Below are 18,732 nucleotides of genomic sequence, written 5' to 3'. Positions count from 1 at the left end.
GTATGACTGGTACCTGAGAAATGGCAGGGATAAGATACATTTTTGCTTAAAAAAGAGCATTGCTGCCATTGATATTGAAGTTAATTGTTGACACATTTCTTTGGATGTCTGGATGTGAATTGTCACTGAGGGAAACGAAATGCCTGCTACAGACTTTTTAAAAATTGTTTATTTCATTGTAGTAAGAACATTTAACATGAGATCTTTTTTTTTTTTTTTTTTTTTTTTTTGACACACAGAGAGAGAGAGCACAAGCAGGGGGAGCAGCAGGCAGAGGGAGAAGCAGGCTCCCCATTGAGCAGGGAGCCTGATGTGGGACTCGATCCCAGGACCCTGGGATCATGGCCTGAGCCGAAGGCAGATGCTTAACCAACTGAGCCACCCAGGCACCCTTAACATGCAATTTTCTTTTTGTGCAAAAAGATTAATTTATATTTTCTAGAATTTTAGATAAATAAGACGGTATAAGGGTTGCCTGGAGCCAGGGTGGGGGGAAGAATGGCCTGCAAAGGGGCAAGAGGAAACTTTTGGGGTATACCTTAATTATGGTGGTGGTTTCATCAGCTTATATAATTATCAGAACTCATCAAACTGCACACTTTAAATGGGTGCAGTATTTTAAATAATAAGTCTTATAACAAAGTTGATTTTTAAAATAGCCCTATGAGGCAAATGCCACTAAAATCCCCATTTCATAGAAAAAAGCAATTAATAATGAATGAACATAGAGGAAATCACAACATGGAAATAAAAACTATAAAAAGGAATCAATTGGAAATTCCAGCATGAAAACATAAAATATGTGAGATTAAAAATTCCCACAGATGAGCTTAACAGAAGATTAATGATAACAGAAGAATGCAAAGATAGATCAACAGAAATTATCCAATCATAAGAACAGAGAAAAATATTGAAAAAAATAATAAAGAACAAAGCTCCAGGGACCTGTGGAACAATAACAGAAGTCTAACGTACTTATTATAATTGGAGTTTTAAAGGAAGAGGCGAGACAGATGACACAGAACAAATATTTTAAGACATAATGACTGCAAAATCCCCAAATTTGGTAAAAGACATAAATTTACAGAATCAACATGCTCAGCAAACTCCAGGAAGGATAAATACAAAAAAAAAACCCCACACCTGGACACCATATACTCAAACTGCTAAAAACCAAAGATAAAGAGAACTCTTGAAAGCAGCCAGAGAAAGACAGTATATTACATATGATTTAAACGGCTACTCACTTCTTGGCAGAAACCATAAGAGCCAGAAAAAAAATAAAATGTCTTTAAAGTGGTAAAAGAAAAAAGCCATCAAACCAATATCTATCTCCAACAAAATATCCTTCAAGAACAAAGTGAAATAAAGTCATTTTCAGATCAAAAACAAACAAAGAGAATGTGTGCCCACTCCCTGTACTACAAGATATGCCAAAGAAAGTTCATCAGGCTGTGGGAAAAGGATCCCAAAAGGAACTGGGAATGAAGCACACTGGAAACGGTAAATACGTGGGCAAATAAAAAAGATGACCTTTTTACTCTTCATTTTTTAAAACTTTGTGACTTGATTTTAATAGTCTTGTGAGATATAAAATGTTATATAGATGTAATAGGATGACTCTAGTGTAAAGGATATATATAGCATCTAGATATAGTATATATATAAGCATATAGTGTATGTATGTATATGTATATACACTGGGATATATATGTCCCTAGAACAACCACTAAAAATATAACATGCAGAAGTATAGTTAAAAAACAGTAGGGGCGCCTGGGTGGCTCAGTCACTGAGCATCTGCCTTCGGCTCAGGTCATGATCCCAGGGTCCTGGGATCGAGCCCCACATCGGGCTCCTGGAGCAGCGGAAAGTCTGCTCCCTCTCCCTCTGCCTCTCTCCCTGCTCATGCTCTCTCTCTCTCTGTATCTCTCTGTATCAAATGAATAAATTTTTAAAAATTTTTTAAAAAAGAAGAGATTTCAAGGAATAAGAGGCATTTGATGGGAGAGAAGTGACGAAAACCATAGTATTACCTGATGCTCAGCCCAAAAGTCATGGGATGTGGGGACTTCTTCCAGGACTTGAGAATCAGAAGGACAGTTATTTATTCGAGGCAGCTACAGATACAGGTAGATTGAATAGAGAATATCATTTACTGGAGAAGAATGGGGAAAAGCCTGGGACTGGGGCCGGGAGGCTGGCATCTCATCCAGACAGCACTCTGGCCCTTGATTTCTCCAATTTCAGTAAATGAAGAATGTTAGAGATTATTTCTAAGATTGTTTCCTTAAAAAAAATTTGTAATGAAGTTAGAGTATTTCTAAAATAATTATTTTGTTAGGTTTTTAAAATTTGCCATCCAGCACTGACATTGTAAGATTCTGTTTTTTATTGTGCTTACGACATTCTCCTCTGACTGTAGACTTCCAGCTTATAAAGCTTTAATTGAATATCTGTATGGTTTCACGTAACATAACTGTCCATTAATATACAGTAATGGTAGAGATTCAAAAGCCTTTTGATTTTTTGTAATGGACTTTTCATCCTGAAAAAAAATCCTTTTTCACCTCCCTTCAATATATTTAGTTGAGGGGCCCTCTAGTGGAAGAATCTGCATACAGCACTACAAGAGTTACTGCTTAGACATTTAATAACCTCCTATGATACTGCATTGTGTATATTAAAAAATAAAATATCTATGCCTATATTACAATAAAATTCTCAAGATTCAAGTCACTAGATTAAACTTCTAGTTTGGATTCAAATTTAAAATATAAGGAGAGAGTACATATATTGGATTCTAACACTTACATTTTCTTCTATCCCAATTAGTCTTTTTGCCTTTAGATTAACAATGTGCGTGAGAATGTATAAAATAGAGAAAACATTATTTTATGCCAGAATATGTATTAAAAGAGGAGGCACTTGGGTCCTGAATGATTTCCCTCTTTCCTAGAGCTCCTTCATTTTTCAGGTGAAGTTGAACACATCTGCATGGACCACAGAGAAAGCACAAGAAGGAAATAAACTCAGGTCCCACAGAGTGGCCGCGGAAGCTGATATGAACTTTTTGCTGGTGTTGGTCAGGTCAATGTCCAGATTCGAAGGAGCCCACATGCTCTGTTCTCCAGAATTTGTTCTAAAACAATTGCATCAGTGGGATAATGGATATAGATGCTCTCCCCTTAACTAAACAGAAGAGTACTGTGAATGACAAGTATTTTAAACTTCAGTCAGGGGCGCCTGGGTGGCTCAGTCAGTTAAGTGTCTGCCTTCGGCTCAGGTCATGATCCCAGGGTCCTGGGATCAAGCCCCACATCAGCCTCCTTGCTCAGCAGGGAGCCCGCTTCTCCCTCTCCCTCTGCCTGCTGCTCCCCCTGCTTGTGCTCTCTCTCTGTCAAATAAATAAAATCTTAAAAAAAATTTTCATTCAGAAGCCAGTTTGACTTCATTTGCTAATCGATTCTGTTTTTAAAAAGAAAATTTATGTGAAACAATTTAATCAAGCAATTACTCTGGTCTTTAACCTGAATTTCATCCACTATTAGTTTTAATTTTAAGAAATTGATAATTCATCCAAAATATCAAATTGGTTGTGCTATAGATAACCTCATGGGATGAATGAACAGCTAAACTTACTTAGACATGAAAAGCATCTTAGGCTTACCTTTCATGGGGTTAAGTAATTACCTTCATTATTAATTTTTAATGCATTTTTTTTCTAGTTGCAAGTTCCTAAAATGACTCATCATTAAATTTAGCTCTTTTTCATAGAGGGGCAAGATCATGACTCATGACAATTAATTACCTGAAGGGTTCGATGTACTCTTATTTTCTTACATAACTATAAAAAAGTCATGGCTAATGAAAATTTGGAATGCTTTCATATCTTCCCTAAGTGGGCCCAAATCCCACTGTTTCTCTTTAGATGTTATTGTCATGTTGTCTTGGCAAATCAAGATGCCAGGGTTCCATTACATACACATTTTATTGCTGACTCATTCTGGAACATTCTGAAGCAGGTTACTCCCCCAGAGTGGGCACTCCCCTCCTGAGATTCACATCACTGGAGACTCTTGGGCTCCTACTTCCCTGGGGAGGCTGTAAAGAGGGAAGATGGAGCCATAAGGCAAATCGCAGCTTGTCTATCCTGCAACCCGTAGTAGGACAGGCAACACATTTAAGAGAGAACTTCAGATAGTTACACATTAGCCTGGGAGAGCAGTTCCCACGGGCTTGGGGTCCCAAACCGCATGATTAGAAATTCTGTGTTGAGAGGTTAGGGGTAAGCATGATTTTCTTTTTTTTTTTTTTTTTTTTTTTTTTTAAAGATTTTATTTATTTGAGAGAGAGAGAATGAGAGACAGAGAGCATGAGAGGGAGGAGGGTCAGAGGGAGAAGCAGACTCCCTGCCGAGCAGGGAGCCCGATGCGGGACTCGATCCCAAGACTCCAGGATCATGACCTGAGCCGAAGGCAGTCGCTTAACCAACTGAGCCACCCAGGCGCCCATGATTTTCTTTTTTTATTGGTACAGACTTGGAGTTGACAGATCACGTTCCATGTACATTTTACCTGAGACTCAAAAGTCAGTCATCAGGTGATTCTGTGACGTCATTCAGGAGGTTCTGGTTCAAGAAGGTGACATAGGAAACCCTGAAGTCACTCACCTCCCCTCATGGACACACCAAATCCACAGCTGCATATGGAGCAATTCCCTCTGAAAGATATCCAGAAACTAGCTGAACAACTCCTACACATTGGGGGAATGAGAAAAAACCCACATGGAGACAGATCTTCGCATACCCTCAACAATTGTGAGCCACTTAGAACAAAGAAGTAATTTGGATTAGCACGAAGGTTTGAGGAACAACCAAGTGCTAAGGCCCAGCTGAACGAGAAAGCTCATCTCCACTCTGGTCAAGACTGGGAGAGGTAACTGTTTTGTCTAATGCACAGAAACCAACACAGAGAGTCAAGGAAATTTAAAAAACAACAACAACAACAAAAAACTCAGATGAGTATGTTTCAAACAAAAGAACAAGATAAAACTCCAGAAATAGACCTCCATGAAACAGAGATAAGTGATTTACCTGATAGAGAGACCTCATTCACATCCATGTTCATTCAGTTGGCCTTTCCCAATCTCCCAGTTTGATGCCGCAAAGTAAGTGGAGTTAACCTTGGGTAGTTCAAAATTGTATAACTAAGGACAGCCAGGTTCAATTGCAATCACTCATTGAGGCAGACCTGCCCCCAGGTAGTGTCCGTTTTTCAACCGTAGTCATGGAAGGAGGTCAGACTCTCCAGGTCATATTTGCTGGATAATCAGTTAAACCTCAGGTGGGCTGCATCTCAAGGCCTGGGATGGTCTTATTGCCTTGATGATGCACAATGTCAACTTTGTAGATTCAAATCACATGGGTGCTAGCTGGTTCCACATCCCCAAATAGATGAGGGGCATCTCAGGAAACACCAACGATCTCCCTGTAACTTCCTCTCTGTGTGACTTTCATCAATACTTAAGGAAATCTGGTTGTATTCAAATGTCCTAGAAGAGATCTTTGGTATTTGGAATTTCCAGCAGGTTTATTTGCTGGAGAGAAATTCTTCATCACAGTTGAGCTGTTTTTAAGGTGCCAGAATCTCCCACCATTTGGCAGGATCTTAGCAATTCCCCAGGAAGCAGCTGGTCCTCAGAGCCAGGCATCGTGAAGTATTTGCAACAATTGCCATTTGTTGAGCTTACTCTGTGCCAGAAACTGTGCATTAGTTTGTATACTCACCACAATAACTCTGCGATGAAGTTACCATCGTTGTTTCCATTTTACAGAGGAAACAAAACAAGTGTCAAGACATTGAACCATATTCTGAGGATTTCTTCTGACCACAAATGGCAACCTGGGAAATTTCACCTCAGTAAAAGATAGGGGAGATGGGGTTTCTCTCGTCCCATATTTAGACCCACTGAAAAGGTGGTGCTTATGTGCACTTTCATTTTCTCAAAGGCAATGAGTCTGCTCACTTAACACCTTGGTGTTAACACGATGTGTAAATATTTGTTTAAGGGTTGGATCTGAGTATGAGACCGAGAGAGTATGAAGATGCCATTGATGCTGTATTGGTCCATACAGTTTCCATCATCTCCAAATGGATGAAACTTGGCCCCAGTTTCCAAAAGTGATCAGCTATTATTTGTTTTTGGTTGGCAGTTTATGAACTTCATCTTCTCCCTTTTAAAGTGTATCAGGTATGGGGACGAGCTAAATTAGGGCCATCCAGATGAGCATTTCTCAAACTCGAACGTGCACACAAAATCTCCTGCAGATCCTGTTACATTGCAGATTCTCCTTCAGCGGGTACAGGTGGCTTTTGCATTCCTAACTCATTAGCTCCCAGGTGATGCTCTTGCTGCTCCATGGACCACAATTTGAAGAGCAGGAATCTAGATTTCTTCCAAATGGAGGAAAACAAATATCATGTGTAAAAAGAATTCTCTCTTGCCCCTGCAGACAGAGTCTGGGACCATAAAACCATCACGTGTATAGACCGATTTTCCCGGGAACATGTTATGTTTTGCCAAGCTTGCTAAATATTTGATATTATCTAGTTCTTATTTTTTTAATGCAATAGAACTTCAAATATTATTCCAAAGACTTCCAATGCTCTGTGAGTATTCTACTAGGGCGAGCGAGGAAAGATAAAACTGTTGGAGAACTCATGTTTGTTATAAACATGGAATTAATCCAGATTATCCATTAATGAGTTAGATTCATCTAAAGGAATCTATTCTTCTAAAATTTTTTATGCCTTCTCCTATGATCTAACTATTCAAAACAGCTTCTGAGAACTAAAAAGTGAACCATAAGGCACAGATTATCCTTCACGACTATAATATGTCTCTCAATGTGATTCAGATCTAACTGACAGTAATCTATCCCATTGCTAATTCCTGACCAGGATACTAACTAGAAAAAAAAATGTCATTAATGTGTAATCAAGTCTGATTTCATAAGAGAAGTAGTGGTGGTTATTCTAACTTAAAAGTGGTTATTCTAGTGGCATTCTCAACCCAGATAGTTTTGCAGGATATTTTTGCCCTTCCTACAATATTTAATCGGGAAACGTATTTGTCATAACATGGAATGATATCACCCATAAAAAATTGGATATTATTTCCAGTAATTCTTCTGACTCATACAATTTTCTCATACATTTAAGAAATACTTTACATAACTGCTTATCCAGGAAAGGATATTTTAGAGAAAGTGTAATTTAATTTAACTTTAAACTATATTTAATTTAACTTCAATTATCCAAATGACTGCCTCACCTGAAATGTTTTCATCTATGTGTTTAATACTCTCTAGACAAAGTTATAGTCATCATATAAATGAAGAAAAGTAATTGGTTTAATTATCTGGTGTTGTGTTAACTGTGATTTTCCTTATGTACTATTAATTATTTGTCAATTATTTCTTATAATCAAGTTTTAAAATATGTATATATTTAATCAATCTCAGACTTGATGATATGTGTCATTCACAATTAAAATATCAAATTATGTGTTAAGTATGTGGTATTAATCAGAGGTGAGATCTGGCTTAGAGGAAGAAAAGGTATTGAGTTAATGAGAAGAAATAAAATAGTAAATTCTGCAAAGCATTATAGAAATACAAATAAAACAGGAAAAGTTCATCAGGATAACAATAATAATAATAATAATATCTATTAAGGGCCTACTATGTGCCAGACCCCATTCTACATGTTTACCTGTCTTGTCTCATTTATTCTTCACAGGAACCCAACGAGGTAGTTTCTAGAACATTCCTATTTCACAGATGAAGAAGCTAAGATACAAAGACATAGGCACCACGTCTAAGATCACATCAGCACACAGTAGTGTTGGGATCCACACCTATGAAATCTGATTTCTGAGCCCATATACTTCACCACAGAAGTGTAGACTGTTTTGCGTTTAGACCAGGTTTGTGTTTAGACCTGCGAATTGTGGCCCACAGGCCAAATCTGTCCTGCCACCTTCAGCCTGTAAACTGGGAATGGTTTTTACAGTAAAAAAAAAAACAAAAAAACTAAAGAAAAGTGATATTTTTGTGACACATGAAAATTATATGAAATTAAAATTTTAGTGCCCATAAAGTTTTATTGGAACACAAATGCATTCATTTGTTTCCATATTGTCTATGGTGGTTGTCATGTTTTAACAGCCAAGTTGAGTAGTAGCAATGCACACTATCTGACGCACAAAGCCGAAGGTATTTATCACCTCAGCTGGCCCTTTATAGAAAAAACATTTACCAACCCTTGCTGTGGACCACGAGAGTGAAGAAAACTAAGAACACAGAATTTGAGCAAATGCCACAGAGGATCCATCCAAACTGAGTGAGTATGAGCCACTCAAGATTACCGAGCAATGGGGGCCTCACCTCATGAACATGAGAGTGAATGACAAAAACCACATGCAGTTAAGTAAATAGCAATCATAAGCAGAGAAATGGGTATCTAGCCTGCTCTTTCTAGGGTGGAGCTGTGGGAAGGAGTTTGGGAGAGGTCTGGGCAACAGGAAGGGATAAGATCAGGAAGGGCAGAACTGTGCCCCCAATTTTCTGGTTATAGCACAAACCTGCTATTTCCCCCCACTGATTTGGTCAAAACCAGAGCCAGTAAATCAAGGAAGGACAAAAATCTCATCTTCCTATTGCCATCATTACCTAGAAGGGATTTGCGACTGGAGGCCTGCAGAGATCTTCCCCAGGGTCTGGGTTAGGAGTAGAGGGGTTATAAATGGGCTTGGTGGAGCAGGGGTGCAGCCAGCCCAGGCTGGGTGGGAGGAGGGCAGAGAGGCCCCCTTGTGTGTTAAAGAAACCATAAACCCATGTGCCCTTGCTATAAAGCGGCAGTGTTGCTGAAAAACTATGTGTCTTGACTGGGTAATTGTCTTTCAAGAGACTGTGTTTTCAGGGCGCCTGGGTGGCTCAGTCGTTAAACGTCTGCCTTCAGCTCAGGTCATGATCCCAGGGTCCTGGGATCGAGCCCCACATCGAGCCCCACATCGGGCTCCTTGCTCGGCGGGAAGCCTGCTTCTCCCTCTCCCTCTCCCACTCCCCCTGCTTGTGTTCCCTCTCTCGCTGTGTCTCTCTCTGTCAAATAAATAAAATCTTTAAAAAAAAAAAAAGAGATTGTGTTTTCTAGCATTATTACAATCACTCCCAAATAGAGATTACTTCAAGGTATTGCAATTCCTGGAAAAGGTGAGCTACCAAAGATTTATTTATTTTCATTAGCCATGCTGATATATTTGTGCTATGACCTGTGAAGAGGGTCAGGCCAATTATCAAAATACCAGAGATGCCAGTCATGTTGTTCATGATTTCCAAAATACTTTCTCAAATGATTAAGTTCTGTATAATTATGAAAGATATCCTCTACAGTGTCATGTACATACACAAAATCATGTCTGTCAAGAGTGGGAAAATGATCAGTGTATGTATCATCAGTTTGGAAAACGTAGCAGGATTAGGGGTCTAAACTACTAGAATGATCCAAAAGTGAATGTCTTTATATTAAAGTTAGTTTTGATTAGTTTCTAGGCCTTTCTTTTCAGAATAGATTGTGAAATACCCAGAAGTTTTGCTGAGAAAATCCAGATGTCTGTGCCAGCAGGTGGTGGGGACAGCTGAGAAAATACAGTTTAGGATAATCTGGGCATCGCTCCATAAGGTAGTCAACTCCACCAACCCAGGACATTACACCAGTGTTTCCCAAACTTGTGTGTGTATCACAGTTACCAGAAGAAGTTCTTAAAAATACAGATTCTTGGGGTGCCTGGGTGGCTCAGTCGTTAAGCGTCTGCCTTCGGCTCAGGTCATGATCCCAGGGTCCTGGGATCGAGCCCTGCATCAGGCTCCCTGCTCCGCGGGAAGCCTGCTTCTCCCTCTCCCACTCCCCCTGCTTGTGTTCCGTCTCTGTCATATAAATAAATAAAAAATCTTTAAAAAAAAAAAAATACAGATTCTTTAATACCATCCCTGAAAAGTCTAATTCTGTAGGTTTAAGGTACATCCCAGAAATCCAAACTTTTGTAATGTTCCTCAGGACTTGAAGCCACTGGTTTATGCCTGTTATTTTCCCAAGTACCTTACTGGATAATCTACAGAAAACCATGTGTGGGCCAGATTTTTCCCTAACTCTTTGGAGAAATCAATCATAATACCCTCAAAAAGTAATCATCACCAATAAAGTCCCAATAGCATCAAAGAGAAACTCCCCAACTCCTAGTCAGAGAGGACCGAGATTCCACCTTCAGTATATGAAGCCTATAAGAATAATGCATCCCCCAGTCACCAAAGATGCCCCCATCCTAATCCTCAGAACCTGTGAATATGTTATGTTAAATGGCAAAGGAGAATCAAGGTTGCAGATGGAATTAACATTGCTAATCAGATGACTTTAAAATATTAAAGGGAGATTATTCTGGATTATACAGGTTGGCCCAATGTGATCACCAGAGTCCTTAAAAGTGGAAAAGGAAGATAGAAGAGGAAGCCCCAGAGAGATGATGTCATGAGAGGGACTTGGCTCCACGTGGCTAACTTTGAAGATGGAAGGAGGCCGCACACCAAGGAATGTGGGTGCCCTAGAAGCTAGAAAAGTTGAGGAAATAGATTCTTCCCTAGAATCTCCAGAAGGAACACAGCCCTGCCAACATCTTGATCTTTTGAATTTCAGAAGTGTAAGATAGTAAATTTGTATTGTGTTAAGAAACTGAATTTGTGGCAACAACAACAGTAAACTAAGACAAACCCTTTAGCCTTTAGTGCTGCAGTAAATAACCAGCTTAATGTGGGATGGGCAACCACAAAGGAGATTGCTGCCTCTCTATGCACCCAACCCAGAACCCACATTGTTCATTCATTTCAATTCTCTTTCCATTGACCTTAAATGTGACTCCAGAATCTTCCTCCCCCCAGGGCTCCAGATAGTCCCTACCAGCTGATTATAGCAGACACACAAATTAAAATCTATTGCTATCCTTGGCTTAATATCTGTTGTAACCATGATCTCTAAAGCAGTTTACGTTGTCAGAGAAGTGGATGTGAGTCATATGCATCTCTCTCAATTTCCAAAAAAGTCTAGGGTAGATGCTGATAATGTTCACGAATGCACGAATACACAATGTTCTTGGAGTTAATGGCAGGAAGTTGATTAATTCGTTAATTCAGTAAGGACGTACAAAGTGTTAACCATGTACCAGGCCCTAGTATAGATATTGGGGAGCTAAAGTTGAAAATATAGATATGATCCTTCTCTAGTTCAATGTTTCTCAAAGTGTGGTCCATCAGATAGAACACAGATGGTGAATCAGTCAGCTAGTAGTGCATAAAAACTATCCCCAAATTCAGTGACTTAAAAGGCATTTATGATTGCTTCATGGGTCGACTGGACAGCTCTGGTGATCTGGACCAGGTTTGGCAGCCCTTGCTTGGTCTCACACATGTGTCTGCCGTCAGTCGGCAGGTCAGCAGAGTGCTGGCTGGTTTAGGATGGCCTCATCTACTTTGGCTGTCTTCCACACGATCTCTCATCCCTCTGCAAGCTAGCCTGGCCTTATTGATCTGAGACTCTGATGGGTTCAAGGAAATGAATGAAAGCAAGGCCTCTTCAGGCCTAAACTCAGGGCTAAAAAACTGTCGTTTTTACCACTTCTATTGGCCAAAGCAATTCATAAGACCAGCCTAAATTCAAAGGTGGATAGACTCTACCTCTTGATGGAAGGAACTAAAAAGTCATGTTTCAAAAGTCTTGGACGGAATTAAGTATAGGACATCGGGACCATTTTTGTAATCGATCTAGGTGCCTTGTCAGTTTCAGTACAGAATGTAATAAAACAATTTGTTCACCTACCTTTGACAAATCTGAGGTGTAAAATCTGTTAGAATTCTGCAGAAATTCCTTTTTCCTTTTTCTTTAAAAGATTTTATTTATTTAAGTGGTGCCTGGGTGGCTCAGTCAGTTAAGCAGCTGCCTTCAGCTCAGATCATGATCTCGGGGTCCTGGGATCAAGCCCCACATCCAGCTCCCTGCTCGTCAAGGAGTCTGCCTCTCCTCCCTCTGCCTGCCGCTCCCCCTGCTTGTGCTCTCTCTCTTTCTGTCAAATAAATAAATAAAATCTTTTTTAAAAATATTTTATTTATTTGAGAGATTGAGTGCGCGTGAGCATGGGCAGGGAAGGGGCAGAAAGAGAGAGAGAATCTCAAGCAGATTCCACACTGACTGCAGAGCCTGATGCAGGGCTCGATCCCATGACCCTGAGATCATGACCTGAGCAGAAATCAAGAGTCAGACATTTAACCAACGAGCCACCCAGGTGCCCCTCCTTCCCCTTACTAATAACTGTGGCCAAATGTGGTATAGGTGGCACCTGGCATTTCCTTGCCAGAGAATAATTCTTCTAGGTTAATGTGTTTTCACATCATTTGTGTTAAATTCTCTTTTTATTTCATTCCTATTCTGTTCAATTATATTCTCATTTTCACACACACACCAAAAAAAGGATCAACAGCTCAAAAGTGGTTCATTGAAGTGAAAAGGCAGTGATAAATATAGTGACACAAGTACCATAGTTCAGAATAAACTCATAAAGCTAAATAGTAGACAAGAATCCAGTGAGAATCTCATACATGAATCTTGAGCTCTTGGAACAAATGCGTGACAATGTGATGGTGCCGTTGGGGTTTACAATGATGATCAAAACTTGGATTGTACTAGATCAGCATTCATTTGTCCTGTACGCCCTGACCTCCAGTCTGCAGCGGGGATTAGCATGAATATTTTGCCCAAAGCAGAATTGATATTGTTGCTGTTTTCATATTTTCAAATAATACATTGGTATGTTCAAATAAATAAACTCTTTTTCTCCCCAGAACAAGTAAAAATTAATGCTTTCCAGGATGAAATCAATTAACTTTGCCACGAAAGGCAGAAACCAACTCCAGACTATTCAGGCATTATTTAAAATTGCATTTTTTGGTAGCAAAAGCTGTTTCAAATCACACGATTACAGAGGAGGCTGTAAAACCAACAAACAGCCACAATAGTAATGATACATGTAATTTTTGGAGAGAAAACAAAGAATGAGCTATCAGCCAAATAACCTTATCAGAAGACATTGTTGGGTGTTACGTAGTATCAGCAGCAAACTATGTGAAATTATCATTCTGAGCATGCTGGAGACATGTTTCACGTTACAGTTGGACAGCCTCCCTTGTGTGCAGAGCAAGAATTGGTTCCTGGCATGCGTGGCACAAGGAAGAGTGCTTTACACATTTTTTTGCCTAGTTTATCATTGAGTTTCCACATAGTGGTTATTTTGTAAGTTGTAACACAGACCAAAAAAGATTCACTGGGGTAAGGAAGGACAGAATACCGCAGGGTTGATAGCAGGGGAGGGTGTGGTTCTCAAGCTGTCAAAGGTAGCACCTCCACTCCCAGCCCCACTTGGCTCACATGCAGTCTTCACCATCTTAGTAAATCCAACTCCAGCTTAGTTAATCCAACTCTAGCTGCTCAAGTCAAAATTTTGGAGTCATTCTTAATTCATTTCCATTTCCCATACTCCCATCCAAATCCTATCAGTTCTACCTTCTAAATATATCTTGAATCTGGGCAAGTCTCACTATTTCAATTGCTGATATGAGACAGTTCTGAGACCCAGACCTATGGGTCCTATTCATCACCAGATCTATGGGACCCAGACCTATTCATCCCCAGGACCTATGACAGTAACTAGGAAGCATGCACCTGTATAGGAGGCATTCAGACAGTAACTGCCTAACTACTGAAAGATGCATGAATGAATTACCAGAATCAAAATATGGAGAGTATGTTAATTGACAGAATCATCTGGTTCACAGCCACGTTTCATAAGATTAAATTCAACAAATAGTTTCTGAGCACTTACTATGGGCCAGGCATGTAAATTTTTTTGATGTTATTGAAGTATAATTTACATACAAGAAAATGCACCCATTTTGAGTACAGTTCAATTAGTTGTTTCAGTACCATTTGCTGAAAAGACTGTCTTTGCTCCATTGTATTTCCTTTTTCCTTTATCAAGGATCAGTTGACTATATTTTCGTGGGTCTATTTCTGGGCTCTCTATTCTGTTCCACTGGTCTATTTGTATATTCTTTTGCCAAGATAACACTATCTTGATTATTGTAGCTTTGTAGTAAGTCTTGAAGTAGAGTAGTGTCAGTACTGCATCTTTGTTCTTCTCCCTCAATATTCTGTTGGCTATTCTGGGTCTTTTGCCTCTCTGTATATACTTTAGAATTGGTTTGTCAATATCCACAAGTTTCTGGAATTTTGACTGAGATTGAGTTGAATTAATAGATCACATTAGGAAGAGCCAACAATACTGAGTCGCCCTATCCATGAGCATGGACTATCTCCCTATTTATTTATTTAGTTCTTTTTCGCTTTTGTCCATCAGAGCTTTGTAGATTTCCTCATATAGATGTCTTTTGAAGAGCAGGGTTTTTCATTTTCGTGAGGTCCAGTTTATCTATTTTTTTCTTTTTTTTTTTATTATGTTATGTTAAACACCATACATTACATCATTAGTTTTTGATGTAGTGCTCCATGATTCATTGTTTGTGCATAACACCCAGTGCTCCATGCAGAACGTGCTCTCCTTAATACCCATCACCAGGCTAACCCATCCCCCCATCCCCCTCCCCTCTAGAACCCTCAGTTTGTTTTTCAGAGTCCACAGTCTTTCATGGTTTGTCTCCCCCTCCGATTTCCCCCCCTTCATTCTTCCCCTCCTGCTATCTTCTTCTTTTTTTTTTTAACATATAATGTATTATTTGTTTCAGAGGTACAGGTCTGTGATTCCACAGTCTTACACAATTCACAGCACTCACCATAGCACATACCCTCCCCAATGTCTATCACCCAGCCACCCCATCCCTCCCACCCCCCACCACTCCAGCAACCCTCAGTTTGTTTCCTGAGATTAAGAATTCCTCATATCAGTGAGGTCATATGATACATGTCTTTCTCTGATTGGCTTATTTCGCTCAGCATAATACCCTCCAGTTCTATCCACGTCATTGCAAATGGCAAGATCTCATTCCTTTTGATGGCTGCATAATATTCCATTATATATATATATACACCACATCTTCTTTATCCATTCATTTGTCAATGGACATCTTGGCTCTTTCCACAGTTTGGCTATTGTGGACATTGCTGCTATAAACATCGGGGTGCATGCACCCCTTCAGATCCCTACATTTGTATCTTTGTGGTAAATACCCAGTAGTGCAGTTGCTGGATTGTATGGTAGCTCTATTTTCAACTTTTTGAGGAACCTCCATACTGTTTATCTATTTTTTTAATAGATACTTCCTGGCTAAGACATCTTTACCTACCCCATGGTAGTAATGATTTTTTTCTTATGTTTTCTATCAAAGGGTTTTAATTTTAGCTTTTGCATTTAGGTCTGGCTCTCAGCACTTAATTTTGTTGTTGTTGTTGTTGTTTTGCTTTTTATTTTTTTTAAGTAATCTCTACAACTGATGTGGGGCTCGAATGCATGACCCCAAGATCCAAGAGTTGCATGCTCTATTGACTGAGCCAGTCAGGCACCCCTCTCAGCACTTTAAATAAGCCATTTCACTGCAGGGCTCGCTTGTTTCAGAGATAAGTCTGTAGTCATTCTTATCTTTATTTTCTCTATATATGATGTGTCTTTTTTCCCCCCTCTGCCTTTAAGATTTTTTTTTTATCATTGGGTTTCAGCAATTTTACTACAATGTGCCTTTGTGCGTTTTTCACTGATTTGTACTGTTTGGGATTATAGCTTCTTAGATATGTGGGCTCATTTTTTAAAACCAATATTGGAAATTTTCAGCCATTATTTCTTCAAATATTTTACTTAACACCTGCTCCAGGAATCCAGTTATTTGTACATTCTACTGCTTATTATTTTACTGCAGATCACTGAGGCTCTTCCTCTCTCTGTACTTCAGTTGGGATAGTTTCTATTGCTATGTCTTCAGTTTACTGATCTTTTCTTTTTTTTTTTTTTTAAGATTTTATTTATTTATTCATGAGAGACAGAGAGAGAGACAGAGGCAGAGGGAGAAGCAGGCTCCCCGCGGAGTAGGGAGCCCGATGCGGGACTCGATCCCAGGACCCTGGGATCATGACCTGAGCCGAAGGCAGACGCTTAACCGACTGAGCCACCCAGGCATCCCAGTTTACTGATCTTTTCTTTGGCAGTGTATAATTGGATATTAAATTCATGCTTTAACTCATTGTGTCCATTCTTTCCTTTGAATCTTAAATATATTAACTATACTAGCTATTTTAAAGTTCTTATCTGCTAATTTTATCATCTCTATCAGTTCTGGAGCTCTTTTAATTAACTGATGAGTCATATTTTTCTGCTTCTTTGCATGTTAATAATTTGAGATTAGATGCCAGGCATTTGCAATTTTTACATTATTGAGTTCATTGTTGTCTTCTATTAAAGAGAATTGTAGGAGTTTATATTTATTTATTTTTAGTTAAGGGGGCAGGCAGTTAACTTACTTGCAGATCAGCTTGATCTTTTTCAAGTTTGTTCTTATGTTTTGTTAAACTAGGTTGGGATTAGCTTTTATTCTTGGGCTAGGTTAGCCCTTCTCCTAAGGCATGGCCTTTGGGGGGTATCTGCTGAATGCCTGGATTGTTCAATGAAATCTCTTACTCCATTGGGCTGAGTGTCTCCCAATTGTGTGGGAACTCCAGGAGTTGTTCAGATGATAAATTCTCTCAATGGTTGGTTGTTCCCCAATAATGGTTATTTGATCAGCCTCATGGAATTGGACTCTTTACTTTCACAGCTTAGCATTCATCCTAAGACTCAGGTGGACCCCATGCCCATTTCTGAAACTCTTCCTCTTCATAGCTTCCTCCTCTCCAGTACTCTGCTCTGTAAATTCTAACTGCTCTAGCCTCCCTGAACACTGATCTCTATTTCCTCAGCTCAGTGAGTCTTCCTCACTCTGCTTGGAATCTCCCTCCTTGTGCTGGGGTCCAGGAAATGCCTCTGGAAAATATATCTGGAGTGACTAGAGGTGTCACCTCATTTATTTCCCTTTTCTTCACTTATTGCTATCTTTTACTATTTATTGCCCAATCTATGAAAATCATTGCTTTATATGTCTAGTCTTTCAATTATTTATGATAAAAGGGCAGATCTGATTCCAGTTGCTCCATTATGGCTAGAAGTTAGAAGTCCCTCAGCTTACAATTTTTGAAATGGACCTTGCTACTTGTCTTACAAGATTGGTTATGAAATACACATGTGTATTTGTCTCTGGTTTTGCCTGCCTCTCTATGAGGATCCTCAGATCATTTCCAATAGTTAGTTTCATCTCCAAAATATGTTAGGTATAGAACAAAAAGTTTTGTTTTTTTTTTTTGCTTTGGGGGTTTTTTGTTTGCTTGCTCTCTTTTTCCCCCTTTCATCACGGGTCCCAGTATCCAAGCTATGATCTCTGGGTCTGCTGAATTTTGCATTTCTATTTGCTCTTTTCCTGTTCGATGACATCTGGAAAATCATGCTATTCTATTCTAAGTGCCCTATAATTAGATCCCATTCAAAGTTCTTGAGAGTTTATATCGTGAAAGGAGTTTAGAGTAGCCGGAAAATGAGCCAAATGTGTATGCAATAAGGTTATAAACCTCAGAGAAGCTAACCAGATCTTTAAAGGCTTATTTATGATGTTAGGAGTAAATATGATCTAGAATTGTGTTATCCAATATGATAGGTACTAGCCACATGCCACATGTTGAAATGATAACATTTTAAGTATTTTAAACAAATTATTAAAATATATTTCATCCATTTTTTTAAGATTTTATTTATTCATTTGAGAGAGAGAGAGAGCACAAGAAGTGGGAGAGGCAGAGGGAGAGGAAGAAGCAGACTCCCCACTGAGCTGGGAGCCCAGCATGGGGCTTGATCCCGGACCTGGAGATCATGACCTGAGCCGAAGGCAGACGCCTAACCATCTTGATGAAGTTTTAGAATATAAGTGAGGTCCGGAGCCGACAACCAAGAAAGAATTCTTGAGACGTCCCTGGTGCAAAAAGGTGATTTTATTAAAGCACAGGGACAGGACCCATGGGCAGAAAGAGCTGCTGCTCTAGAGTTGTGAGGGGTGGCTGATTATATACTCAGGAGTTGGGGAGGTGAGAACAAAGGGGGTGTTCAGAAGGACTGTCATATGCTAAAGACTCTCAGGATACAAGAGGCCTGGTTATTGTCAAGCCAAGGCTGTTTTCCCCTCTAATGAGGCACTAACATGAAGACAGTTGGGAGCTTCCTGGAGGGATGTTACATTCCTCCTATCACACGTCCTTGTCAATGGGCTTTAGGTTTAGAAGAAATTCAGTCTTATTCACATTTCCTTCCGGAAGCTATTGCTAAGGCTTTTGTAAGTAAACTGAGGGAGACTCCTGTCCTGCAAGACTGTGATCTCTATCAGTTAACCATTTGTTTTTCCTTTAGGGCAGCCCGGAGTGCCTGAACAATGTCACACATACCACAATGGGGGGGACAAGGTGTAGGGTACCAGCTTCTGCTTTGTCCTCAGCGAGCCTTCTGCTCCCTCATCAATCTGAGCGACCCAGGCACCCCCCCCCTTTTTTT

This window comes from Halichoerus grypus, chromosome 7, assembly GCF_964656455.1.
Source record: "Halichoerus grypus chromosome 7, mHalGry1.hap1.1, whole genome shotgun sequence".
Classification (NCBI taxonomy): domain Eukaryota; kingdom Metazoa; phylum Chordata; class Mammalia; order Carnivora; family Phocidae; genus Halichoerus; species Halichoerus grypus.
This window is presented reverse-complemented; position numbering follows the sequence as displayed.